General features: G+C 49.4%; 1 pseudogene; it reads right to left on the bottom strand.

The window, feature by feature from the left end:
* Positions 1-533: 533 nt before the first annotated feature.
* LOC123399803 lies at positions 534-27,201 on the bottom strand (annotated as a pseudogene).

The following is a 27,201-nucleotide window of genomic DNA, read 5'->3' as shown; positions in this document are numbered from 1 at the left end:
TTTTTTAAATGAGGAAGTTGAGAATCTTTTCATACTTTTGTACCAACATCTTTACATATAAAAATTAATTATATTTTGATATTAGATCTGTTCTTTTCAAGTGCTCCGTCCGGTAAATTTCCACAATTTTAATCACCTCGACAACTACTGCATTCTATAAATGAATGAATGAAAGACCTCAAATAACAACTCAACAAGCATAACTCAAACTGAAATTGTTCTGTGCCTTGTATTTTAAGATTCAGAATCTACAATTACCAATTGTTGCAGACTGTTATAAGCACATAAACTAGGCTACCTCTACCATGGTGATCACCATGAAAATATCTTGCACGCCTATCTTGAGTCAATGCCCTCCAAGTGCATCAGGGCATTCCCTAAATCTTGACTTATAATTTGTCCAGGATTTGCGCACACTCCAGTCAAAGAAGTGTGATGTGGTTAAGTAGTCAGACTAAAATCGGTGCTAAATCTGGCTTCAGGCCTTTGATGGCAACTTGTTAGTCAGACTAAAATCGGTGCAAAATCTGGCTTCAGGCCTTTGATGGCAACTTGTTCATGACTGGAATGATCTTGTCCTCCTGGAGTCCCCTGTTAGAATCAATCTTATAGGTGACGTACAAGTTCAAGTTTTCCATAGAAATATTCTCAACCTGAGAATTGCAAGTGGATTAATACGAGGGCAGAACAAAATCATCAATGATTGGAAAAATATCAATGAAACACTTACAATGTTCATGTCAACATGGGAGTTCTTCAAACCAGGAAGTCGTGCCCTTATCTTTAAGAACCCTTGCAATGTATATGCAGGCTAACGCAATCATATATGGAGGATATATGAGAATAAGATCCATCTTGTAAGTATCATTGACAAGGCCCTTGGACGTAACAGTGTCTAATCAGCATAGAGATATAGCGAGATAGGTCTACTTGTACACCCATAAATCATCTAGAAGGTATTTCGCTCAAATTTTCCGTCCATGTGATGATCCTTCGTTCAAAAATATACCTATCTCATCATATTGTACTATAGTAAAGTGAGAAGGAAAAGTCAATAGAGGTATTTGTGTATCCCTACGATCCTGCATTCCTACAGAGGATATTCAATTATGATGATACCAATTGTTAACGCTCTTTACTTAAGTGAAATATATGCACAGAGAAATTTTAAAAGGGTCCGGCTCCGAGACTAAAATCGGTCTTGTCAAAAAATTGCTTCAAAAAGAAAGGATACTTTAACCACCCAATATTACTAAAATGAATCAAGCAACTTTCTAGTATATGAAATACAAGCAGCTTCCATTCACAAAAAGAAAAAACAGTACACCATGACAGAAATTATAAGAAAGGCCAACAAGTTCCGTTGCATCCAGTTCTCGACCTGGCACTGCATTGTATTCAAGAATCGGTGCTTACCAGGCGAATTGTGTGTTGTGTCAGATGTATTATGCCGGCATCCTGCAATAACCTGTAAAATAGTACGTCTCTCAATGCCATTGTAGAATCTATCGAAGGGGATTTAATTCAAAAACTCAGAGCACCAGAAGATATAAAATGTTATATCAGTGGAAAATGTCATTTCTGTTCAGATGATAGGGGAAGCAAAAGCATATTGTAAAAGAGGACGACACGGATGGAAAACAACCAAATAATAGTCGAGTTCTTCCAGGAGCTTCATTTCCATTTCAAGAATATCTTTGATTTCGAATCTGTACTTTCCATCAGAACCTACATTTTGGGGGACGAAAATACATGGTTATTGCAGGTTGTGCAACTTTTCCAGCCTTCTAGGTAAACATGGGTCTATTTGAATGATCGATAGACTTACCACACACATCTTTTTGATGTAAAATACAAGAAGCCTTGCTTGCACTGTGCTTTCTGTTGAAATTAGTAGTGGGCCTTAGGCCCATAAGAGAATTTCAGAAAAATCTCCAAAGGCCCATGTAGGTGGTGGCATGACAAGGTGGTGGTGGAAAGTTTAGCCCCACCCCATTAGTGGAGGAGAAGTTGGACCCCTTTATAAGGGTCTCTCTTCCACATGCTATTGGAGAGTGAGAAGAGAACGTGCCCTCGCGCACTCCTCCTCCGCCTCCCGCCTCGCGGCGGGTTGCGAGAATGAGCCGAGCTCATACCTACGCGCTTATTGTTACCGACTCGGACGTGGGTTCGGCCTACGTCTCTCCGCCCAGCCGCCTTTATAAGCAGGCTAACGCCTACCCTAGCCGTCACGACAATCAGATCACATCTGCCGAGAGGTGAAATGATCGATATAGTTGACTAGAGGGGGGGTGAATAAGCAAGGACCACTTTTTAATTAATCTTAGCAAGTTAGGGTAAACAACATATGGGATCACAAATAGAACAACAATGGGGTGAACCATAATGAGGCTAACAACGAGAGCTACTAAGACAAGTAAGAGATAGACAACAACATAAGCATTCACAAAGTAAAGGTTAGAGATAACCACAAGTGGAACCAATGAAGACGAGGATGTGTTACCGAAGTTCCTTCCCTTTGACAGGAAGTACGTCTCCGTTGGAGCGGTGTGGAGGCACAATGCTCCCCAATAAGCCACTAAGGCCACCGTATTCTCCTCACGCCCTCACACGATGCAAGGTACTATGATTCCACTATAGGTGCCCTTGAAGGCGGCGACCGAACCTTTACAAACGAGGTTGGGGCAAACTCCACACAAAGCTTGGAGGCTCCCAACAAGACCACGAAGCTTCACCACAATGGAATGTGGCTTTGAGGTGACCTCAACCGTCTAGGATGCTCAAACACCCAAGAGTAACAAGATCCGCAAGGGATTGGTGGAGGAATCAACTTTTCTCTTGGTGGAAATGTAGATCTAGGCCTTCTCAACCAATCCCTAAAGAATCAACAAGTTTGATTGGCTAGGGAGAGAGATCGGGCACTTTTGAGCTTAGGGAGCAACAATGGAGCTTGGGAGGGTAAGAGATAAGGTTCCACAGCTAGAAGAACCCCTTATATAGTGGGGGGGGGAAATCCAACCGTTTTCCCACTCACAGCCCGTGCCTAGCGGTACTACCGCTGGGCCCATGGTAGTGCATAAGCACTACCACCGCCAAGAAAGTCTTCGCAAAAAGGTCCGTCCAAGTACAACCGTTAGGAAGGCGGTACTAAGCTCCTGGAGCGGTACTACCGCTGACCAGGGATGGTACTACCTCCAGCTAACGGTACTACCGCTGGCTGCAGCGGTACTACCGCTGAGGGACCATTTGCAAAGAAGAGAGAAACACAAAGGCGGGAGCCACTCCAAAGTTGCCGGCAAGGGGGAAAAGAGGTGAAGTCTGCGTGTGCAAGATTGATTCCACCCAAACCTTTCCACTACGGTTCCCCTCTTAATAGTACGGCTTTCCTATGACTCAAATAAAGAGAATCGTAGAGTACACCGTGCTTCTGTTCCATGAAAGAGGGGGCGAGTCATCTTGTGCCGTTGACGTGTGTTATCTGAAATCTAAACACACACGGTTAGTCATTTGCGGTACTGTCATCAATCACTAAAATTACTTAGGCATAAACTATGCCCTAACAATCTCCCCCTTTTTGGTGGATTGATGACAATACCGGATTTGCACAGTGAATAATCATGTGAACAAAAAGATAGAGATATATGAAAATAAGGAGCATATGACTCACAGCATATGATGGAAATAAATCTCACACTAGTTCATGTCTCACGTCACACAAAGCAAAGATAGCAAAATAGAAGCAAACCAAGTTCGAAGCAAACACGAAAGATAAGCAAAGCTAAGCAAAGTTCAACTCTCAAATCAAATCCAGCTCCTAGACTCTCTCCCCCTTTGGCACAAGACACCAAAAAGGGCACACCTAACGCCACAGGTGGTCACTCCTCATCCTCATCATCCCAGACTCGTCCGTAGCATCCGGATCGTCCTGCTCCTCTTCATTGTCCTCCTCCTCCTCTGCGTCAGACCACTGGTAACCTTGAGCCCGCATCCAAGCAGACTCTGGAGTGATGTCGTCCTCGGATCCGCTGGAGATGTCAACATCAAGTGTCCTCAGGACACGCTTGTGCCGCTGACGGTTCTCCTTCTGGGCCATGTGCGTCTGATACTGTCCCTTAGCCTGCATACAGAAGAGAGTCTTCATCTTATCCTGCAGTTTGACGGCCCAAGATGGCATGGCAGAAGAGCGGGACTGAGAAGCGGTTCCTCTGTCAGCAGCATTCTCTGTGTCAGTGTCCATGTGCTGAGATGAAGTTGATGGGTTGGCCCATTTATCCTTGATGCAGAGCTTGATAGGATCGTGCACAAAGTAATCAGCCTGAAGGTGGAACTCCTCAAGCGGATAGGTGTCTTGCCACTTCTGACGGATATAGGCAAACAAGTAGGGCCCGTAGATGGGAACCTTGCGCATCATGATGCAGTTCCAGAGCTCAGTGAACATCACATCAAAAATATCAAGAGGGGCAGACTCCTTAGTCATAGTCTCCTCACAAAGCAGAAGCATCTTAACCAGAGAGCCGTGTACCTCGTCGAAGTTGCCAATGCGAGGAAAGAGGGTGTTGCGGAAGATCCTATGCATGATATCCAGATGCCTGGGGAGCACACCTTTCTTCACATAGAGTTGCTGCAACCTGTCCTTGGCGGGGGCCCTATCAGTGGGAGCTGCAGCATGAGGACGCGACCCAAGTGGAGTGTTAGCTCCCTGAAAATCAATCTTGAGAAATGCCATGAATTCACGCCAGGAACCTGTCATCTTCTGAGTCCCAGTCATCCAAACTAGGGAGCGGTCGTCATCAGGCGAGAAGTGAACCGTGACATAGAACTGGGCAACAACATCTGGATCAAAGTCTTTCTTGAAGGAGATGATCTCCTTAATGCCCAGCTTGTCAATCAGAGAGAGAGCGTCACCAAAGTAATCCAGGTTCCGCTGAAGGTGAGCCAAGTCAATCCACTGAACGGGAACAAAACTCTTCTTGAAATGCTTGATGATGTCACGATAGATCCTGCAGTGATCCTTTGCCCAAACATGCTCGACATTCCTGATCACATCCCTCTCTTGGAGATAGTGATTTTGGTTGCGGAACCGCAGAAAATCCTTAGGAGGCATAGTGCGAACGTTGACCCCCTTGTCCTTGTGAGCGACCTTCTTGAAGGCCTTCTTTTTGGGTTGCAGACCTGAAGTGGCGGAGCCCTCTGGAGCCTCTGGATTGCGATAATGCTTTGACTGTGTGTCCCGTGGGGGGTTCGAGCGGCGAGCACCACCTGTGACACAAAACACACACCAAAAAAGAGCGACAGAAGGAGTCAAGGCAATGAACAAGAAGAGGCATAAAAGTAAACACTCATTGCCAAGCAAATGAAAAGAAGAAACAGAGAATCCTTCTAGCGGTAGTACCGCTACCCCTGGCGGTAGTACCGCTGGGGTCCTGACGGTAGTACCGCTACCCCAGGCGGTAGTACCGCTGGGGTTTGATTTTCAGATCTGAATATGAAAAGAACCCATAGAGATGGCTACATGGAATTTACGAGGGCCATGGGCAGTGTATAATCACTAAGAACTCCACCACAGCCCTAACCACATGAGGATCACAAGTACCATCTAAATAAGGACATGCCTAGTCAAGAGAATGCAAGTTTTAGATCTAATCCAAAAATAGAAGAAGTGCTTGATCTAAAACATGAAAATCCTAGGGCTTGGCAATATAAAAGCAAAGATTCATAGGACCTACACTCCCCTCGAATATCTCCTTCATGCCATCCAAGAACAAGGCACAATATCAAAGACATGGATCCAAACCACCAATGCTCTTAACCCTAGAACACGAAAACATCAACCAAGAGAAGAAAGGGAGGAGCTTTACCGGGGTCCATGGCACTTGGAGGAGGAAGGAGAAGTGGAGAAAACCCTCCAACTCAACGGAGAGAAGGGTCTCCACGGATAGAGATCCAAATAGGGGGAGTTCGGGGTTGGGGAGGGAGGAGCCACGAGGAAGAAGAAAGAGGCAGGAAAAACGGGCCCCCCTCCTTTATATAGCCAAGGGGTACGGGCCATCGGTAGTACCGCTATGGTCCTGGCGGTAGTACCGCTACCTGGCGGTAGTATCGCTGGTTGCAGCTGATGGGGTCATAGTCCTAGGGTAGGGTCATAGGCCTGTCCTACAGGTCCTACCCAAGGACTACCCCACGCAAGGGACAGGACCTTAAGTATGCCCGACTGTATTAAGGTACCCCCATCATCCAGTCGGTAACGGGCCCAGAATCATCCAGTCGGAGACTAAGACTCGGAGGACACCGGACCTACCGACTGGATACACTCGGTGCGTCGTAACCTCCCTGGAGGGAAACTGCCGTACGTTTCCGGGTGCATTAACTAGCATTTATAGCATACGTTACCTGTAATGCATGCATTCAATCGCCACTACTCCACCCTTGAATCAGAACCGTTGTGGAGGGCAGCGCACTCTATATAAGCCGCCCTCCCCCACTGGTAAAAGGGTTAGAAAAACATTGTACTCCATATTACACTCGGTAACAAGCTCCAGGAGCACTGAGACGTAGGGCTATTACCTCCACCGTAGAGGGGCCTGAACTCATACAACCTCGCCGTAGCTAGGACTCTGCCCATCTCATTCGTACCCTACACATCTACTATCAGGCTTATACACACGACAGTTGGCGCCCACCGTGGGGCAGGCGTCTAAGCGACTTCCGGCGAGTTTGCGACTACTTCCTTTCGTCATGTCGTCCGGTGGAGTTTCGAGCATGGGTCACCAAATCCTCTTCGGTGCTCTCTCCTTCGTCGTCGACGATTCGGCGTGGCTTCGGGAGGCACCCCTTGACGTCGAGGCGCTTCCCCGTCGCGGGGCCACGCACTTCCATGCCGGCGCTCGCGGCGTTCTTCTTCTCCAACAATCGGCTCCATTTCCGGATTACACCCTCGTCACTCGCCGCAGTAAGGGGTCCCACAGTCCACGTCTCCAACGTTGGGTGCAGCATGCCCGAGCGCGCCAGATCGCGTCCTCTCAGGTGGCAGTTCTGGAGTCTGTTGTAGTCGCCCCACGCTCCCAGTGCTCGGACTCGGTTCCGACTGAGCTTCATACCGAGTACGTGGGTCGTGGGCCTGCAGCAGAAGTACACATGGCCAACTCCCATGAAGATCCTCGTCAGGCCGACCGAGGTGAAGTTGGCGAAGCATCCGGTGCGCGTCGTCCGCCTCGTCGTTCTGCCAGCCGACACACTCGGCGGAGCAACGTGGAGGTGTTCTGCACACCTCTCCTCAACCTGGCCGCGGCTGCCCAGATTGCCGATTCCCTCCAGCCGACTGATTCAGAGGCAGGAAGGGGAATCGAACAAATCCGAGCCCTGTTGCGCACGGCGCAGCAGCAGAATTCGGCAGTCTCCCAGTCACACAATCGGATCCACAATAGTTCCGTCCATGCAAACACGCATAGATCGGTTCACAGCCCTGGATCTCATCAGTATCGCCGTCGCTCACGCACCCCTCCGCGCGGTGGGCCCTGCGGGTCCCGGCATCATGATGATCGGCATTCAGTCGGCGACACTTACGACCCAAGACCCGACGCAAGGGGCCGAATCGCTCAGCGAAGAGTCGACAGGGGTCGAGCCCACCGCGATGGCCGCGATATGGACCGTCCGAGTGGAAGCAGGGCCATCGTATCTGGCCCCGAGTGTTTTAGTCGAGCCATCTGCTCGGCTGATATCCCGCCCAACTTCCGATTGGCTGCGGGAATCGGTAAATTCTCAGGAGAGTCCAAGCCCGAAACATGGCTAGACGACTACCGAGTGGCGGTCCAGATCGGAGGAGGAGACGACCATGTCGCTATGAAGCACCTCCCTCTGATGCTCGACGGCTCGGCCCGAGCTTGGCTGAACCAGTTGGCCCCCTCAAGCATTTACAGTTGGGCAGATCTAGCCCGAGTGTTCATCAAAACCTTCGAAGGAACGTGCAAGCGCCCTGCAGGTCTTGTGGAGCTTCAGCACTGTGTCCAGAAGCCGAATGAGCCCTTGCGCGACTTCATCCAGCGATGGACGACTCTTTACCACACGGTGGAGAACGTCACCGAGCATCAAGCAGTCTGCGCCTTCAAGGCAGGCGTGCGGTACAGGGAGCTGTACTTGAAGTTTGGTCGAACCGGCGACATCTCCATGAGCAAGATGATGGAGATAGCAACTCGCTATGCAAATGGCGAAGAAGAGGACCGCATCCGGAGCGATAAACACAAGACAGTCGGCGATGCCGACGGAGGTAACACTCGGAAGCAGAAACCGAAGGTTCCGCCCACACCGCAAGCAGAAGCTGCAGCTCTAACCAGCGCCAAATTCAAGGGTAAAGGGAAAGCGCAGTTCACCCCCAAGAAAAAGCCTTTCAACAATCCCATCCTGGACCAGCCTTGTCCAATCCATACGAAGATGGATGAGGAAGGTAACCCCATATACGCAAAGCACACCACTCGGCAGTGCCGTCTCCTGATCCAGGGGTTCAGCGAAGGGCAGCCGAGTGAGAAGAATCCTGAACAGGATGAGGAGGACAAGGAGGATCCGTTCCCCCAAGTCCATGCAACCCTCATGATCTTCGCTGACGTCGAAAGCAAGAGTCGACTGAAGCTAGTGAACAGAGAAGTCAACATGGCCGTTCCGACTGCCCCCAAGTTTCTCAAATGGTCTCAGACTGCGATTACCTTCGGTCAGTCGGATCATCCAACACATGTCCCCATCCCAGGAAGGCAGGCTCTGGTCGTCGACCCGGTGGTGGAAGGAGTCCGACTGCGCAAAGTCCTAATGGACGGCGGCAGCGGGTTGAATATTATGTACACCGACACTCTCAAGGGGATGGGCATTCCGATGTCCAGACTCAGCGAGAGCAATATGCAGTTCCACGGAGTCGTCCCAGGGCGGAAGGCCAAATCACTCGGCCAGATCGCATTGGAGGTCATCTTCGGCTCCGACAAGAACTTTCGCAAGGAGAAGCTCACGTTTGAGGTGGTGGACTTCCAGAGCGCTTACCATGCAATTCTGGGCTGCCCGGCATATGTTAGTTTCATGGCACGACCGTGTTATGTGTACTTGAAGTTGAAAATGCCCGGTCCAAAAGGCGTTATCACCATCACCAGCAACCGCTAGCGAGCCGAGGAGTGTCTGCAAGAGGGGTCGAGGATCGCCGACCAGCAGATGGCTGTTCTTGAGCTCGAAGAGTACAAGAAGACAGTCGACCCCGCCGACTTAATGCGCTCAAAGAAGCCAGCTTCTGAGTCCGCGTTCCAGTCGGCGGGAGAGACTAAGAAGGTCAGCATCCACCCGACGGATGAGTCTGCCGCCCCGACGAACATCTCCACCACCCTGGATCCCAAATAGGAAGTCGAGCTCACCCAATTCCTCCGTGAGAACTAGGACATCTTCGCATGGAAGCCATATGACATGTCGGGTGTACCTAGGGAGTTGGCTGAGCACCGACTGCATGTGGATCCCGCTGCTCGTCCCGTTCGAGAGCGCCTGCGCCGGTCTGCCACGCACAAGAGGAAGGCAATCGGAGAAGAGGTGGCTAAGCTGCTAGCTGCCAGATTCATTCGCGAGGTTCACCACTCCGAGTGGCTCGCCAATGTAGTCATGGTGCCCAAGAAGGACAAGTCACTCCGAATGTGCATTGACTTCAAGCACCTCAATAAGGTTTGCCCGAAAGACCATTTTCCGCTCCCCCGCATAGATCAAATTGTCGATTCGACTGCGGGGTGCGAGCGTTTATCATTTCTTGGTGCCTACTCGGGTTATCATCAGATCCGTCTGTATGGTCCCGATGAGTTGAAAACAGCTTTCATCACCCCGTTTGGGTGCTTTTGCTACATCACCATGCCTTTCGGTCTGAAGAATGCAGGAGCTACCTTTATGCGCATGATCCAAAAATGTCTCCTCGACCAGATCGGTCGCAATGTGGAGGCATACATGGATGATATCGTAGTCAAGTCCCTCAAAGGTTCCGACCTGCTGACTGACTTGGCAGAAACATTCGCCAACCTTCGTAGGTACGATATCAAGCTAAATCCTGCCAAGTGTTCATTCGGTGTTCCCAGCGGAAAGTTACTCGGTTTCTTTGTTTCCGAACGAGGGATCGATGTTAACCCCGAAAAGATCGGGACCATCGTCCGAATGGAGAGGCCGGTCAGAATACACGATGTTCAACGACTCACAGGTTGCTTAGCAGCTTTGAGCAGGTTCATCAGTCGACTCGGCGAAAAAGCACTTCCTCTGTACCGACTCATGAAGAAATCAGATACCTTCGAGTGGACAGACGAAGCCCAAGTCGCGTTCGACGACCTCAAAGTCCTACTTTCCACCCAGCCGGTTCTTACTACTCCGCTCAGTAAAGAGCCCCTTCTTCTGTATATCGCGGCTACAAATCAAGTCGTCAGTATTGTTCTTACAGTCGAGCGAGAAGAAGAAGGCAAAGCATACAAAGTTCAGCGACCAGTGTACTACGTCTTCGAACTCCTGACACCTTCCAAGCAGAGGTATCCCCATTATCAAAAGCTTATCTATGGGATCTATATGACTGCAAAGAAGGTGGCTCATTATTTCCAAGACCACTCGGTATCTGTCGTTTCTGATGCTCCGTTGTCGGAAATTCTCCACAATCGGGACGCATCAGGCCGAGTGGCGAAGTGGGCGATGGAGATGCTCTACTGCGACATCAAGTTCGAGGCCAAGAAAGCTATTAAGTCTCAAGCCCTGGCTGACTTTATAGCAGAATGGGTAGAACAACAGCAACCGACTCACATCTTCTCGGCTCATTGGACAATGTTCTTCGATGGGTCTAAGATGTTGAATGGATCCGGCGCTGGTGTTGTGATCATATCACCAAAGGGTGACAAGCTCAAGTATGTGCTTCAGATACACTTTGATTCCTCTAACAATGAGGCAGAGTATGAAGCTCTTCTCTACGGATTGCGCATGGCCATCTCACTCGGCGTCCGTCGCCTGATGGTCTACGGTGATTCAGACTTGGTGGTCAACCAAGTGATGAAAGAGTGGGACGTAAGGAACCCCACTATGACAACCTACTGCAATGCAGTCAGGAAGCTGGGAAGAAGTTTGAAGGTCTAGAACTTCATCATGTTCCAAGACTGAAGAACCAAGCGGCGGACGAGTTGGCGAAGCTCGGATCCACTCGGAGACCCGTCCCGAGTGATGTCTGCCTCGAGCACCTCCATCTTCCTTCAGTCAAAGAAGATCCCTTCACGGAAGAGCCAGTACAACCCAAGAGCGCAATAGACCCGACTGAAGTCGATGTGCCTGCTATGGTTGATCTGGTCACAGAGATTCTGGTAATCATTCTCGATTGGACTGTGCCGATTATGGCATATATCCTAAGGCAAGAACTTCCAGAAGATGAAGTCCAAGCCCGACAAATAGTTCGCAGGTCGAAGGCGTTCACTGTCATTGACGGTCAATTGTATAAGGAGAGTGTTTCAGGCGTTCTCCAACGTTGCATTTCCCCAGAGGAAGGGCAGTTGATCCTAGAGGATATCCACTCGGGAACCTGCGGCCATCATGCTTCTTCAAGAGCAATCGTCGCCAAGGCGTTCAGGGCTGGATTCTTCTGGCTGCAGGCTAACGAAATGGCCAAAGCTATGGTCGATCGATGCGAAGGCTGTCAGTTCTACTCCAACAAGTCCCACAAGACAACATCTGCACTAAAGACAATCCCACTTGTGTGGCCGTTTGCAGTTTGGGGATTAGACACAGTCGGACCATTCAAGACAGGCCAAGGAGGCTACACACATCTGTTGGTGGCAGTCGACAAGTTTACAAAGTGGATAGAAGCCAAGCCCATCAAGAAACTCGACGCCTCCACAGCCGTGAAGTTTGTTAGAGACATCATCTCCAGATTCGGAGGGCCTCACAGCATAATCACGGACAATGGGACAAACTTCGACTAGGACAGATTCAAAGGTTTCTGCGCGAGTCAAGGTATCCGAGTGGATTTTGCTTCCGTAGCACATCCGCAATCCAATGGACAAGCTGAGCATGCAAATGGACTTATCCTTCAAGGTTTGAAGCCTCGACTCTTGCGAGAGATAGGACATGCTGCTGGTGCATGGGTAACCGAGTTACCTTCAGTACTTTGGGGCCTCCGCACCACTCCGAACAGATCAACAGGGCGGTCACCGTTCTTCCTCGTCTATGGAGCAGAAGCGGTCCTTCCGAGTGACCTACTTCACAATGCCCCGCGAGTCGAACTCTTCTCCGAAGCCGAAGCAGAACGAGCAAGGCAAGATGGAGTCGATCTTCTAGAGGAGGAGCGCGAGATGGCACTTACTCGCTCAACAATTTATCAGCAAGATCTGCGACGTTTTCATGCACGACATGTCAGAAGCCGCACGTTCCAGGCTGGCGATTTGGTGCTCCGAGTGGATCAGCAAAGACCACACAAGTTGGCTCCGGCCTGCGAAGGTCCTTTCATCATTTCAAAGGTGCTGAACAACGGGGCATACAGACTCTACAACATTCAGAAGGAGACCGACGAACCCCGCGCGTGGAACGGAGACCTCCTCAAGCGTTTTTATACGTGATCGCCGACTGAAGCAGTGTAACGAACAAGTTTTGGAGAAATAATATACAGGAGATTCAATTTCTTTTGCAGATTCAGAGTTCTTCCGTGGTTGCAGACTACGGTCACAAAAAAAACTTAGCTACGATCCCGAATCGCCTAAGTAACACCTTCCTTCGAGTGTGCACTTCACGTCGCACTCGGGGACTTAGCTGCGATCCTGCATCGCCTAAGTATTAACTTCCTCCGAGTGTGCACTTCACGTCGCACTCGGAGACTTAGCTGCGATCCTGCATCGCCTAAGTATTAACTACCTTCGAGTGTGCACTTCACGTCGCACTCGGGGACTTAGCTGCGATCCTGCATCGCCTAAGTATTAACTTCCTCCGAGTGTGCACTTTACGTCGCACTCGGGGACTTAGCTACGATCCTGCATCGCCTAAGTATTAACTTCCTCCGAGTGTGCACTTCACGTCGCACTCGGAGACTTAGCTGCGATCCTGCATCGCCTAAGTATTAACTACCTTCGAGTGTGCACTTCACGTCGCACTCGGGGACTTAGCTGCGATCCTGCATCGCCTAAGTATTAACTTCCTCCGAGTGTGCACTTTACGTCGCACTCGGGGGCTTAGCTGCGATCCTGCATCGCCTAAGTATTAACTTCCTCCGAGTGTGCACTTCACGTCGCACTCTGAGACTTAGCTGCGATCCTGCATCGCCTAAGTATTAACTACCTTCGAGTGTGCACTTCACGTCGCACTCGGGGACTTAGCTGTGATCCTGCATCGCCTAAGTATTAACTTCTCCGAGTGTGCACTTTACGTCGCACTCGGGGACTTAGCTGCGATCCTGCATCGCCTAAGTATTAACTTCTCCGAGTGTGCACTTCACGTTGCACTCGGGGACTTAGCTGCGATCCTACATGGCCTAAGTATTAACTTCTCCGAGTGTGCACTTCACGTCGCACTCGGGGACTTAGCTGCGATCCTGCATCGCCTAAGTATTAACTTCTCCGAGTGTGCACTTCACGTCGCACTCGGGCACTTAGCTGCGATCCTGCATCGCCTAAGTATTTATTTCTCCGACTGTGCACTTCACGTTGCACTCGGAGACTTAGTTGCGATCCTGCATCGCCTAAGTATTAACTTCCTCCGAGTGTGCACTTTACGTCACACTCGGGGACTTAGCTGCGATCACGCATCGCCTAAGTACTAATATTCCTTCGAGTGTGCACTTCACGTCACGCTCGAGGACTTAGCTGCGATCCTGCATCGCCTAAGTACTAATCGCTCCTCCGAGTGTGCTATATACGTTACACTCGGGAACTTAGCACTGATCATGAGTCACCTAAGTCCTAATATTCTACGAGTACACATTAAGTGTTCAACTCCAAACAGCATTCAAGCAAAAGAATAAGTGTTTTCATTGTGACTCCAGCAGTCTAGAAACGATAACGGACTCGGTGCGGATCAAGCTTACCCGCACCGATCTAAAAGTATGACGGCCAACAGAAGTGGCCAGAATATCGTACAGACAAACACTCGGCATACCGAGGATAGAGTTCGATCATGAGTCAGCTGGGCACGCGTCAGGACTGGAGGGTTCCACAAAGGTTTCCAGGTCGATTCCATCAGCAATGCGGGTCGCAGTCTCCAGGAATGTCTCCATGAAGTCTTCGAATTGAAGCTTCTTCGTGTTGGCGACTTTCAAGACTTTCAGCTTATCTTCCCGCACTTCTTTGCAATGGACTCGGACCAAGGACAGCGCCACATCAGCACCGCAACGCGCTGCCGATTTCTTCCAAGATTGCACTTGGCTCGGCACCTCCTCCAGTCGGCTCGTTAGGGTCTCCATCTCCTCCCGCGACTCGTCTTCCGGCCAAAGTTCCTTGTTAATTCGGCCGACGACTTCTCTCAATCGACCGATGAAAGGACCTACTTTGCTAGCGCGGATTTGTGCTCGAAGCACATCCCGATTGCCGTCCTCACCGAGTGGAACTTTGTCCTTAACAGACCGTTCCACAGCCGCCGTTTCAGCTTCAGGGTCTCCGCAAAAGTCTGCCACCAACAAGCAAGCAGGCAATGAAAACCGAATGTATGGCACACGATAAAGCCACTCGACAAAGCATAAGACTTACCAGCCAGACAAGTCATCATTTGCTCAGCCCAGTCGGTGACATACTTCTCTTGAGCTATGCACCTTCTGTTCAGGACGCCCATCTGATTATGCAGATCGGTCCTATGTTTCCTCATCATCTGCGTCTCCGCCGTCAATACCCTGTTTGCCTCCCGAGCTTCTTCCAAGGACTTTTCTCGCGCTTCCAGAGCGTCCTTCATACCAGCCATGGCAAGCATTGCAGCTTCCAGTTCACCAGCATATTGATTCCTCTCCGCTCTGAGGGCTTCATAAGAAGTTCCCATTTCACAAGTTTTCTGCACCAAACAAACAAAGGGTGGTCAGCAAGTTTATCAGTTCACACACTAAGTTTTTCAGACCCCTGCCGACGCAAGCAGTCGACAGCGGTCTCGGGGACTACACCCAGTGGGTTCACTGAGAGTGACCCCACTGACACGCACCTCAAGCAGGTCCGCCCTATTGAGGTGCACGTTTTCACCTACGCCTTCGAGGCTAAAACTACTCGACTTGTGTGTAGTTTACTCTAGAGACTCTTACCGCAAGAGTGCTCCGACTGCAGTAAATACTCGCACTCGGAAATCTTGTCTACGGACACGATAAACATAAAGGCCAAACGTATAAAGACAACTGTCGGTGCAAGCACTCGACAGAAGTCTCAGGGACTACACCCACTGGGTTCACTCGGAGTGAACCCATTGCAAACAACAGACAACCAGTGGGTTACAGAAGAAAAGTAAGTACTTACTAGGTTACTTACTCGGATGTCATCGCGCAGCTCCAAGCTCCGCTGATATAAAGCTGTAGCGGAGTCATAAACCCTCTTGGCCTCTCCGGCCATCAGCTCCGCCTGAACCATGGTCCCCTTGACCGCTCCCACCTGCTCCTCCGGGACACACCGAATGTTGAATTCGGCGTTCGACGAACCGGGAATCGGGGGGAGATCCTGGTTCATCCCAAGGTTCGCCCCAGTAGGTTCCTCACCCGTCAGCACCGGTTCAGTCGGCGGAGGCACTTCGTTTGGTAGAGCGTCAGCGGCAGGGGCGGCGGCAGGAGGAGCAGCCTCAGGGACAGGCTCTTCGATGGGCTCCGCGGTGGGGTCAGCTCTCCCTCCTGACAAGCCGAATAACGCAGTGCTTCAGAAGAAGAAAGAGATGGCGCAGTCTGCAGGAATAAAATAACCGACTCTCCCACAACGTACCTGGCTGTGATGAAACGACATTGTCCGCGTCCATGGGGTCGTCCCCTTGGCGAGCCGGCGAGGTCGCAGAAGTGGCAACCCAGTCGAGTGAAGACCATTCTACTTGTAAAACAAGAGTTCACTCGGTCAACAGAAAGGACCGAAAACTAGATTCGCTTACATGGAGGTGACGGGGATGGCCACCCTCATCCGCGGCAGAGCCTTCCGAGGTTTGGACCCGCTCGATTTGGGCACCTTGGAGGACTGGCCTGCAGGTCCAGCGGCTGCGTCCCTGGCTCTTTTGGTACCTCGAACACTCGGTGCAGCCGGGGAAGCAGGCGGGGCACTCGGCGACACAGGGGGAACTGAAGGGACGGCAGACTCTTGCCGACGCCTATTCCGATGCTCTGGCCGCGGAGGCGGCGAGTCTGGCTCTTCATCCTTTTCCTCTTCCTCACTATTTTCCTCCTCCGACTCTCCGCTGTCGAAGATGTATTCGTCGCTCTCCACGCTTCCCTCCTGGCTGCCTTCTTCATCTTCCTCCTCCGGTTTCCCGCTCGAGACGGGGGAGAACCAGTTGGTCCACGCCTGCATGAATTTCAGTCGGAAACGTTAAGCATCACGCGGAGATATAGATGAGTTGCTGAAATCAAGGCAGTTCAACGCACTCGGCTAATGCTACTCACCTGATTCGGTGGAGGGTTGTCCGCACCGTAAGGCGTCACTCGGCGGGCCCCCTTAGGATTCTCACAGGGACCCGTGATTTGGAGCACCCCTGAGGTCACCTTCTCCTCGAGAATGCCCTCCACGTTGGTCCGAGTGGAGTCCTCGGGTCCTGCGTAGTGCCACATAGCGTGGTGGCGGGCTTGCAGGGGCTGGATTCGCCGACCGATGAAGACTTCTAGCAAGTCCATCCCAGTGACCCCCCTCCTAACAACATCCGCGAGTGCCTCAACCAAAGGCTGGATGTCTTTCTTCTCCGCTTTCGAGAGAGCAAGTTGCTTGGGAGGAGCAGGGCGGTCTAGACTGAATGGAGGCAGCCCAGTCAACGCGTTCGGACAGGCTATGTCCTAGCAGTAGAACCACGTCGACTGCCAGTTCCTAACCGACTCACTCAACTGCAGAGCAAGGTAAATACTCCGATTCTTCTTCTGAAACCCTAAACCCCCATAGAGCTGGAGGAGATGCGTCTTGTCATCCGATTGACTAAGACGTTTTATGGTTTGGGAGCGGACGGAAAAGATGTGTTTGAATAAACCCCAATGGGGAGGACAACCAATAAAGCATTCGCATAAAACGATGAAGGCAGAAAGGTGGACGATGGCATTCGGAGGGAAATGATGGAGTTGTGCACCAAAATGATTCATGATACCCTTGAAGAAAGGGTGGGGGGCAGAGAGAAACCTCGGTGAACGTGGCTGAGGAGCAAGACGCGCTCCCCCTCCCGTGGCGCCGGCTCAACCTCGTCGTCCGCCGGCAACCTCCAAGACTTATGCACGAGCTGGCCATGCTCTACCAGCTCCAGCAGGTCCCCCTCCGTCACTGTGGAGGGGAGAAAGTCTCCCTGGATCCATCCCGCTGGCAATGGCCGTTGTCGCCGGTGAGCAGCCGCCGCCTTGCCCTTCTTCTTCCTTGCCTCCATCTTGCTGGTTTGGCCCTTGGTCATGGCGGCGATGGCGAGCTTTCGAGAAGGATGGGATGGGAAAGGTGTATGAGCGCAAGAGGTGGCGAGGAAGACGGAGCAAGCAAGAGCAGAGGATTCGGCGAGCGCAACCGAAGGGTCTCGTCGGCCAGAGTTAAATAGAACACCGACTGGGTCGCTGGCGAGCGGGCCCGAAATCTTATCCGCCCAACCAGCCGCGGCGATATCGGCGGAAGAGTTGAAGGCGCGAGGATCGAGGAGTCAGGCGCTACTCGAGCGCGCTGACGTCGCCCCCGCTAAGCGCGCGGAACCCAAAATTTGAGATCCCGGAAAATCCGTCGTTGTGAGTTGACCGGTCGTATCAAAAGATGTTGCGAAGGCACTCGGTTCCCGACAGTCCGTTCCGCAAAACACATTCACTCGGATCATTGGCCAGGAGAGATAGAATGGATAGAGGCAAGCAACGCCCAAGCCGAACCTAGTCCAGTCGGATCTGAGCATCGAGCACTGCTTTGACGTTTCAACCCCAACCCATTCGGGGACTAATGATGGGGTCATAGTCCTAGGGTAGGGTCATAGGCCTGTCCTACAGGTCCTACCCAAGGACTACCCCACGCAAGGGACGGGACCTTAAGTATGCCCGACTGTATTAAGGTGCCCCCATCATCCAGTCGGTAACGGGCCCAGAATCATCCAGTCGGAGACTAAGACTCGGAGGACACCGGACCTACCGACTGGATACACTCGGTGCGTCGTAATCTCCCTGGAGGGAAACTGCCGTACGTTTCCGGGTGCATTAACTAGCATTTATAGCATACGTTACCTGTAACGCATGCATTCAATCGCCACTACTCCACCCTTGAATCAGAACCGTTGTGGAGGGCAGCGCACTCTATATAAGCCGCCCTCCCCCACTGGTAAAAGGGTTAGAAAAACATTGTACTCCATATTACACTCGGTAACAAGCTCCAGGAGCACTGAGAAGTAGGGCTATTACCTCCACCGTAGAGGGGTCTGAACTCATACAACCTCGCCGTAGCTAGGACTCTGCCCATCTCATTCGTACCCTACACATCTACTGTCAGGCTTATACACACGACAGCAGCGGTAGTACCGCTGGGGTCCTGGCGGTAGTAGCGCTCCCCCTTGAGACAGCCCTAAAAAATGTCCTAGTTAGGTCGTGGTAGATTGGGGTCCTGGCGGTAGTACCGCTATCCCTAGCGGTAGTACCGCTGGGGTCCTGGCGGTAGTACCGCTACCCCTGGCGGTAGTACCGCTGCAAATGTCACAACGGGACCTAGGAGATGAGAAGAACGTGGGCAAATGACAAGTTAGTGAAAATAAGAAGATAGCACCAGCAAGATATACTGACTTGTCATTTTGTATCCTTTCTTCCATATGAGAGAAAGGTGGGGGGCGGTGGCCGAGGCCACCTATGTTTGAGATAAAGGTATGACACCGCGGAGAATTATCCTTGGGTTCATGACCAACGCTCGTCTTTGAAGCACAAGTGCCATTTGGCAATGGCTAAAGTGAAAGACTAGATCAATTTATGCATAATGGGGGGAGGAAGAGTTCATTGAGAGAACAATACTCCCCTATGTCCATGCCTACATCTAGAACAAGATAGAATGCATAGTAAGGTGCAACGTGCCTAGCTTTAATCCACATTACTTGAATCAGTGATATTTAGCTCATGCCTTAACTCCCGGAACCTTGCTTCATCTAGGGGCTTAGTGAAAATATCTGCAGGTTGCTCTTCAGTTTGGATGAAGTGAACCTCAATATCACCTAGCTTGATATGTTCACGAATGAAGTGATGGCGAATATCAATATGCTTGGTTTTGCTATGTTGCACTGGGTTGAGGGAAATCTTGATAGCACTTTGATTGTCACATAGAAGAGGCACTTTGTCACAAGTGACACCGTAATCCTTTAAAGTTTGCCTCATCCATAGCAATTGTGCACAACAACTTGCAGCTGCCACATACTCAGCTTCGGTGGATGATAGAGAGACACAATTCTGCTTCTTTGAAGACCAACTTACCAGTGAGCGACCAAGGAATTGGCATCCTCCATAAGTTGACTTCCTCTCCACACAATCTCCCGCCCAATCTGAGTCAGAATAGCCTACTAGGTTGAAGTTTGCTCCTTTGGGATACCATAGGCCAAAGTTTGGGGTATGAGCCAAATATCGAAAGATTCGCTTAACAGCCATATAATGACTTTCTTTTGGTGCGGATTGAAACCGTGCACATATCCCTACACTGAACATAATATCTGGTCTAGATGCACAAAGGTAAAGGAGGGATCCAATCATGGAGCGATATACCTTTTGATCCACTGCTTTACCATTGGGATCACTGTCAAGCTTGCATCCTGTTGGCATGGGGAACTTGACCGGTTTGACATCTTCAAGCTCGAACCGTTTGAGCATGTCTTGAGTGTACTTGGCTTGTTTGATTAAGGTCCCTTCTAGGCCTTGTTTAATCTCGAACCCGAGGAAGAACTTCAACTCTCCCATCATGGACATCTCAAGTTTCTCAATCATTAGTGTAGCAAATTCTTCATTGAAGGAAATGTTAGGAGAGCCAAAGATAATATCATCAACATATAGTTGGCATATGAACAAATCCCCTTTAACCCTCTTAGTAAAAAGAGTGGGATCTATCTTCCCAATTTCAAACCCACGATCTTGTAACAACTCAGTAAGATACTCATATCACGCACGTGGGGCTTGTTTAAGGCCATAGAGTGCCTTATTAAGTTTGTACACATGATTGGGGAGATTGGGATGTTCGAATCCCGGGGGTTGTTTGACATAGACCAACTCATTTAAAGGACCATTAAGAAAGGCACTTTTCACATCCATTTGTTGTAATTTGAAGTTATGATGAGAAGCAAATGCAAGCAACATGCGAATAGATTCTAGACGAGCAACAGGGGCAAAGGTTTCACTGTAGTCGATACCCTCGACTTGGGAGTAGCCTTGGGCCACCAATCTTGCCTTGTTTCGAATCACAATCCCATTGGCATCTTGCTTGTTCTTGAATATCCATTTGGTCCTGATGACATTATGTTCCTCCGTTGGCCTTGGCACTAAATCCCAGACTTGGTTACGCTCGAAGTTGTTAAGTTCTTCATGCATGGCCATAAGCCAATCCTCATCATCGAGCGCTTCATGTACCTGTTGAGGTTCAAAATACGAAACAAACACGTGATGCTCACAATAATTCCAAATCTGTTGACGGGTGGATACTCCCCTTTTTAAACTGTCAAGTACATTCTTCATAAGATGTGACTTGACTCTCAGCTTGTTCGCAATCTTGGCTGCTCGACGCTCCAAGATATCTTCATTGGATAACTGGGGAGCATCGACTTGTTTACTTTGCTTTCCCTTGCGTCTTGAGCCTCCCTTGGCACCGGTTGTTGGTGCTGCAGAAGGGAATTGTGAGACAGTATCCTGATCATCTTGACTTTCGACTTGAGCAGGTTCACTTGTTTGTCCTTGTACTTGTGGTTGCTCTTGATCTTGATCTTGTGCTTCTACTTGGTCTGGATCTCGTGGTTGCACTTGATCTTGATCATGACCAGGTTCGGAGCCTTGGGTGAGTGCTTGAATATCATGGGACACATCATCATTGTTGGGCAATTTATCTTGACCTTGAGCTTGTTCATTTTGTTGAGAGTCTTCTCTTTGTTCATCGGAAGCGTGTGGGGCTTGTGGGGGTGATGGCTCTATTTGAGTAGAGCATTGTCCTTCTCCTTCGGCCACAAGGGGTTCCTCAATGGGGAGTATTTGACCAATCACCATTCTTCTTATGGCTTGGGGAGGAATTTCATCACCTACATCACAAAGACCACTTTGCTCCACTTGGGAGCCATTATTTTCATCAAACTCCACGTTACACGTCTCCTCAATGAGTCTGGTGGACTTGTTGAGGACACGGTAAGCATGAGAGTTTGTAGCATAACCAACAAAGATGCCCTCATGTGCTCTAGAATCAAATTTAGCTAAACGTGCACCTTTCTTGAGAATGAAACACTTATAACCAAATACCCGGAAGTAATTGAGATTGGGTTTGTTTCCAGTTAGAATCTCATATGGTGTCTTGTTCAAGCCTTTGCGGATATAGAGCCGATTGGACGCATGACATGCTGTATTGATGGCCTCTGCCCAAAAGTTATATGGAGATTTGAATTCCGCCATCATTGTTCTTGCAGCGTCTATCAAGGTCCGGTTCTTCCTTTCTGCCACGCCATTTTGTTGAGGGGTATATGGTGCTGAATATTGATGTTTTATTCCCTCATCACCTAGAAACTCATCCAAGGTGTAGTTCTTGAACTCGGTGTCGTTGTCACTTCTAATCATCAAGATCTTTGCTTCATGTTGACGTTGAGCTTCATTAGCAAAGTTGATGACAGTTTGTTGAGTTTCACTCTTTCTTTTGTAGAAATATACCCAGGTGTATCTTGAGTAGTCGTCAACAATCACCAAGCAGTATTTCCTGCCTCCAAGACTATCAAATGATGGAGGGCCGAAAAGCTCCATATGGAGGAGCTCCAATGGCCTCTTAGTGTAGATGAGAGTCGTTGGACGATGAGCAGTTTCATGAATCTTTCCTTCAATGCAGGCACTGCAAGCACGATCTTTAGCAAAATTCACATTTGTTAGTCCACGAATATGGTCCCCTATTAGAAGACTTTGCAAAGATCTCATATTGACATGAGCTAATCGGCGATGCCAAAGCCAGCCCACATCAACTTTAGCCATTAAACACGTCGTGGTCTTAGTGGGTCTCTTTGAGAAATTCACCACATAAAGACCATTTTAGACATATCCAACATAGGCTACTTTAAGAGTCTTGCTCCACAGGAGGACCATAGTATCAAGATTAAAGAATGTGGAAAAACCCATAATTGCAAGTTGACGAACCGAAAGTAAATTGTAGGCAAGTGACTCAACAAGCATGACCTTCTCAATAGATAACTCTTGAGAGACGACCACCTTACCAAATCCCAATACCTTTGACGAGGATGCATCGGCGAATTGGACATGGGTGGGCATATATGGAGAAGGATGCACATCCACCACTAAGTCCTTGCTTCCGGTCATATGATTTGTTGCTCCACTATCGAGCAACCATGACACCCCACTGGAAGCAAACTCCTGCAATAGATCAAGGCTTGGTTTTAGGTACCCATTTTTTAATGGGTCCTTTCATGTTAGAGACAAGGGTCTTAGGAACCCAGATAGCTCATTCAATGTACTCATAGTAGGAACCAACAAATATGGCATAAACATGCCCATCACTAGCACGACATAAGACATAAGAAGAATTGAGTTTGTCGGCTGTGTTAGTAGGAATGGTATTGCCCTTCTTGACGTTTCCATCGTCCACCTTATTCATGTTCACCTCCTGAGTCCCCTCACCCTCTTTGACAAAGATGTCCATGAGGGTAGGAGATCGCTTGTTCCTGTTCCTCCTTTTACCTTTTGACTTGGAGGTAAGTCCAAGTCCCTCCTTTCCTACAACATCCTTTTGAGTGCTCAAGAGGTCGTTCAGGCTCTTCTCACCTTGTATGCATGTCACAAGGCCCTTCTCAAGTTTCTCCTTTAACTTGGCATTTTCCTCCACAAGATGTACATGCTCACAATAGGGATTAGTTGCACAAGCATTATCAATTAACACAAAGGGAGGACAAGTAGAGATATCCTTGGTAAGCTTTGCTTGGAGTTGATCATGAGACTCTTTCAGAGAGAAATGAGCACCTTTCAAGACCTTGTGGGCCTTGTCAAGTGTGTCAAACTCCACTTTGAGTCTGTCATGGCCAACCCCAAGATCATACTTCTCGGACTTAAGCATACGAGTAAGAACAATATCATGATCTAGTTTCTTTTGCATTTTAGCGCAGTCATCGTTATATGACTCCTCAAGAGCCAAACAAAGAGTGTGCTCCTTTTTTAGAGCAATAGATAATTCAGCAATTTCATCGGCATAGTCACGACTGTGTCCTTGAAGCTCGGAGATGGTCTCCTCATGAGACTCAATGAGGTCATTGGCCTCACCCAGTTGTTCCAAGAGAGCAACAAAGTGCTTCTTGGATTATCCCTTAATAGTGCACAGAAACTTGTCAAGATCATGCTCATTAAGTTCCCCAACATCACTATCATCAACACAATTTAACAATGAAGGAGCAGTAGCGATGTTGGTCTTAATGATGGGGGTTACCTGATTGATACCTTTTGCCATGAGTCACTTGGTGATGTGGTTCTCGTTGGGGGCGTTGAAGAGAGACACCTTCTGGGGAGAGGTAGTGGCAATAGCAACAGTTGCCATTGCCACTGTATCATCATCATCATCATCATCATCGGAAGGGTACTCTTCAAGGGCCACCATCCCTTTTGGGTGGGGTTTCTTCACAAAGTTGTTCTTGATTGGAAATGATTTGGTTTTGTCTTTGCGAATGAGCTTTCCCCCGTTGTCTTCCCTTTTCTCATAGGGACATTCGTCCACGAAGTGGCTCACGTTACCACAGTTATAACATGTCCTCACTCGTTGCTTGGGTTTGAACCCACTCGAGTTGTTCTTGGTGAAGGTGGGTCTTGAGTTCCTCTTGTTGCCCCAGAATTGCCTTGACGCAAGAGCCATGTGTTCATGATAGGCATACTTTGTGTCTTCAGGGCAGCTCTCCTCTTCCTCATCCTCTTCTTCTTCTTCAAACATTGCTTTTTCTTTTAACGCAAGGTTGGGTAAAGTTGTCTTTGAGCGAACACGAGAAAGTGCATTGTCAGTTGTTTCGTTCATGATTGACATTGCAATAAATTCATCCAACACCTCACTGGAAGACAAGGAGTGGAAGTCTGGTCGCTGACGAATGACAGATGACATGGCTTTGTTGAAAGGCATGATGGCTTTGAGAAACTTGCGCTTGACCCATGTATCATCCACATCCTTGCTCCCATGATCCTTGAGTGCCACAGCAATAGCAGTCACCCTCCGATAGAGATCACGAGGGTCCTCGTCTTCCTTCATCACAAACTCATTGGCCTTATCAAGTATCACTTCATAGTTGGATCGTTGAATGCTTGAGCTTCCCTTGTACAACACCATAATATGCTCCCAACAATCCTTGGCCAAAGTGAAGGGACGCAAGTGAGGAAGATCTTCAGGTGGCACTGCGGACTGGAGAATAAGCAAAGCGGAGTGATTGTATTGATTGTCTGCATCTTCTCTTGGAGTGAGGTTGCTTGGATCATGGGGATAATATCCTTGCTCGATGATTCTCCACAAATTTGTTGAGCTGTGATTCAAATGAGACTTAATAGAAAATACCCAGTTAGCAAAGTCACCTTTCACAAGCTTAGGAGGAGGATCAACGGGATTAAGACGCGGTGTGGGAACGGATCCTCCATAAACCATGGGGGGTGGAACTGAGGCATAGGTTCCAGTCCCATCCTTTTCGTGAGATGAGGAAGGTCGCATACCTTTAGCCGCTTCCTTAGAAGAATTGGCCTCCGAATCGGTGATGGTGGGTTTAACCACTAACGCCGGTTTGGGTGGACTTTTAAATCCCTCAATTAACTCTTTAAGCATGGTCTTGACTTTGTTCGTCAAGGACGTCTTGAGGGCGGCCATAGCCGTATTCAAGTCGTCCCTTGTGACCGAAGTCAAGTCCATAGCCTCGGGTTGCCCATGGATAATTCCCTCTTCGCCTTCCATACTCTTCGGGTGGTGAAACCCTTAATAAAGAGATGTGGCTCTGATACCAACTAAAAGGATCGATATGGTTGACTAGAGGGGGGGTGAATAGGCAACGACAACTTTTTAATTAATCTTAGCAAGTTAGGGTAAACAACATATGGGTTCACAAATATAACAACAATGGGGTGAACCGTAATGAGCCTAACAACGAGAGCTACTAAGACAAGTAAGAGATAGACAACAACATAAGCATTCACAAAGTAAAGGTTAGAGATAACCACAAGTGGAACCAATGAAGACGAGGATGTGTTACCGAAGTTCCTTCCCTTTGACAGGAAGTACGTCTCCGTTGGAGCGGTGTGGAGGCACAATGCTCCCCAATAAGCCACTAAGGCCACCGTATTCTCCTCACGCCCTCGCACGATGCAAGGTACCGTGATTCCACTATAGGTGCCCTTGAAGGCGGCGACCGAACCTTTACAAACGAGGTTGGGGCATACTCCACACAAAGCTTGGAGGCTCCCAACAAGACCACGAAGCTTCACCACAATGGAATGTGGCTTCAAGGTGACCTCAACCGTCTAGGATGCTCAAACACCCAAGAGTAACAAGATCCGCAAGGGATTGGTGGGGGAATCAACTTTTCTCTTGGTGGAAGTGTAGATCTAGGCCTTCTCAACCAATCCCTAAAGAATCAACAAGTTTGATTGGCTAGGGAGAGAGATCGGGCACTTTTGAGCTTAGGAAGCAACAATGGAGCTTGGGAGGGTAAGAGATAAGGTTCCACAGCTAGAAGAACCCCTTATATAGTGGGGGGGGGGAATCCAACCGTTTTCCCACTCACAGCCCGTGCCTAGCGGTACTACCGCTGGATGCAGCGGTACTACCGCTCGCACTCCAACGGTACTACCGCTGGCCGCAGCGGTACTACCGTTGGGCCCATGGTAGTGCATAAGCACTACCACCGCCAAGAAAGTCTTTGCAAAAAGGTTCGTCCAAGTACAACCGCTAGGAAGGCAGTACTAAGCTTCTGGAGCGGTACTACCGCTGACCAGGGGCGGTACTACCGCCAGCTAGCCGTACTACCGCTGGCCGCAGCGATACTACTGCTAGCACTCCAGCGGTACTACCGCTAGGGCTAGCGGTACTACCGCTAGGCCCAGCGGTACTACCGCTGAGGGACCATTTGCAAAGAAGAGAGAAACACAAAGGCGGGAGCCACTCCAAAGTTGCCGGCAAGGGGGAAAAGAGGTGAAGTGTGCGCGTGCAAGATTGATTCCACCCAAACCTTTCCACTACGGTTCCCCTCTTAATAGTATGGCTTTCCTATGACTCAAATAAAGAGAATCGTAGAGTACACCGTGCTTCTGTTCCATGAAAGAGGGGGCGAGTCGTCTTGTGCCGTTGACGTGTGTTATCTGAAATCTAAACACACACGGTTAGTCCTTTACGGTACTGTCATCAATCACCAAAATTACTTAGGCATAAACTATGCCCTAACAAGAGGGGCGATTAGGTTTTTGAGGAGCGATCATGCGATTGCTCGTCTCCGTCCGTCTGCTTCGTCTACGTCCGCGTCGCCTTCGTCATCGCCATGTCTTCACCATCCGAGCCCCATCGTCTCGCCCTTGAAGCTGAGAAGAAGAGGGCAGAGGATCCTGCTGCTGCTACGGCCGCGTTCAACGCCAACGCTGCTGCTACGGCCAACTGGCCTATTGGAGGGTATGACTCGTTTATCCTCATGTTCGTATTTATCCTGGCAGTACTACTTGCATGCATAGATGTATCAACTATATGCGTAGTATGTGCTAGGTTAATTAGTTTAAGATCAGTACATCATTAGTCTAGTCAATGTCATGCTAGTTATTATCTCGTGGATTAATACACTCAAAAAATTGCCTATTTACTCAACACTTTCCTCCACCTTTGATGCCAAATACAAACAAGCTGGTGCTACCAAACGAGGATCATACTCCGTCAT

This window comes from Hordeum vulgare, chromosome 5H (genome assembly GCF_904849725.1).
Source record: "Hordeum vulgare subsp. vulgare chromosome 5H, MorexV3_pseudomolecules_assembly, whole genome shotgun sequence".
NCBI classification, from domain to species: domain Eukaryota; kingdom Viridiplantae; phylum Streptophyta; class Magnoliopsida; order Poales; family Poaceae; genus Hordeum; species Hordeum vulgare.
The sequence above is the reverse complement of the archived record's forward strand: the minus strand, read 5'-3'. Positions and strand labels throughout refer to the sequence as shown.